This window comes from Myotis brandtii, unplaced genomic scaffold (assembly GCF_000412655.1).
Source record: "Myotis brandtii unplaced genomic scaffold, ASM41265v1 scaffold62, whole genome shotgun sequence".
NCBI lineage: Eukaryota > Metazoa > Chordata > Mammalia > Chiroptera > Vespertilionidae > Myotis > Myotis brandtii.
Window position 1 is genome coordinate 3,156,859 of NW_005370366.1, and position 2,236 is coordinate 3,159,094.

A 2,236-nucleotide genomic window follows, 5' to 3' on the forward strand; every position below is an offset into this window, starting at 1 on the left:
AATTGGCCTTGGTTGAAGTAGAAATCCTGACCCCATTTTACAGACCCCAGCAGAGTGTGCGTGGAGGCAGAGGGTGAAGAGAGTGTGAGGGGACTGGATGGATGGAGAGCATCAACGTTTGTTTCATGATCTATTTATTTTTATTTTTATTAATATATTTTTTATTGATTTCAGAGAGGAAGGCAGAGGCAGAGAGAGATAGAAACATCAATGATGAGAGAGAATCAATCTGCTGCCTCCTGCACGACCCCTACTGGGGATTAAGCCCGCAATCCAGGAATGTGCCCTTGACCAGAATCGAACCCAGGACCACAGGCCATGGCTCTATCCACTGAGCCAAAGGGCAACCCATAGCCTATTTAAAACCGCTATAGTAGGCTGAGCAGGGGTCTTACCACGATGGTGTTACCTGATAATGAGGGTGTCTCTCCTTATGTTGGGATAATCGGAACTGCAGTGAAGTAAAGACACACCCATGGAGCCTGCAAAGGATTTCCACAGACATGATGCAATTTACTCTGTGTGGCAGCTGAAGGGGGTGAACAGAGCCTTGGAAGGACATGAGGTCTCCAAGACCAGGGGCTGGAGAGAAAGTGCATGCCGAGCATTCTGCGCGGTGAGTTACGATCAATATATATAAAAGCTTAATATGTTAATCTCCAACCGAGTGGTTGACCGACTTGTTGCTATTACGTGCACTGACCACCAGGGGGCAGATGCTCCACATAAGAAAAAAAAGATAAACAATGGCTTTTTTTTCATTGATCGGATTTTTAAAATTGTTGTTGTTGTTAATCCTCATCCGAAGATATTTTCCCATTGATTTTTATAGAGAGAGAATGGAAGGGAGAGAGAGAGAGAAACATCAACTGTTTGCCTCCTGCATTCACCCCAACCAACTGGAGCCTGGAATCCAGCCTGCTACTAAGGTACAAGGTATGTGCCCTTGACCAGAATAGAACCTGAGACCCTTCGGCTCATAGGCAAATGCTCTAACCACTGAGCAAAATCAGCCAAGGCTTTGTTGTTCCACTTATTTTTGCATTGGTTGGTTGTTTCTTGTATGTGCCCTGACTGGGACTCAAACCCAAAACCTTGGCGTATGAGGACATCTTTTTTTTTTCTTACATATCAGGACATCTTGCTAACCAACTGAGCTAGCCATCCAAGGCCCCTTGACCATCTCTTACTCTTCTTCAGCTTCACTTGCTAATCCTATATAATAAAAGCCTAATATGCAAATTGTCCCCTGACTGGGAGTTCAGCTGCTGGACCAGCCGCTATGATGCACACTGACCACCAGTAGGTTAGCTTGCTGCGGGCGCTGGTGGGCTGGACTGGAAAGTGAGGTGTGAGGTGAGAGCCCTTAGGAAGCTCCCAGGGTTTGGCCCCAGCCTGGGCGGAGGCAGGCAGGGGCAGGAGCCAGGAGGGACAGGTTGGCGCTGGAGGTTGCTACACGTGGTCCGAGAGCTGTGGACTGTGCAGCCCTCTGCAGTCTGTGGCATTCTCAGTGCGCAATTTATAATCTTCAGAGCTGCTTCTTTTTGTTAAGTTTCACTAACTACTCCAGGAGAATGGGTAGCACCATTATGGGGTGATGGGCCAGGCACACCTGGTGAGGCCAAGAGGTGGCCTCGGGCTCCGAGGACTCAGCAGAGAGGGGGGCAGGGCTGGGTGGGAGAAACTGATTCCAAAACTTGAAAGGAAGTGGGAGGCAGCAAGGGGCGGAGGGCAACAGCTGCGCAGGGGCCTAGAAAAGCTGCTGGGTGGGGGCAGCTGAGGAGCCTGGTGCCTCTCCCACAGGACAGGTTCCATGTCCTTCCCTCCTCCTCCCCATGACCTGTCACCCCAGCTCTCCACTGAGGCCCCGTCTGGGCTAGCCTGCCCAGGCACAGCTCTGCATGGCCTCACACAGCCCCTTCCCCACAGCCCCACACAGCCTTTGGGGAGCTCCACCACCAGAGGGGAGGAGAAAGGAGGAGGCTGCAGACAGGAAGTCGCAGAAGGAGGGGGCAGAGCAGGGCCCACCAAGTTAGATGGAGGGGAGGAAAGGAGAGACCCCACAGGACTGGGGACAGAGATGGGCGGGGAAGGAGGGCCCTGCAGAAGAATTGGCCTTGGTTGAAGTAGAAATCCTGACCCCATTTTACAGACCCCAGCGGAGTGTGCGTGGAGGCAGAGGGTGAAGAGAGTGTGAGGGGACTGGATGGATGGAGAGCATCAACGTTTGTTTCAT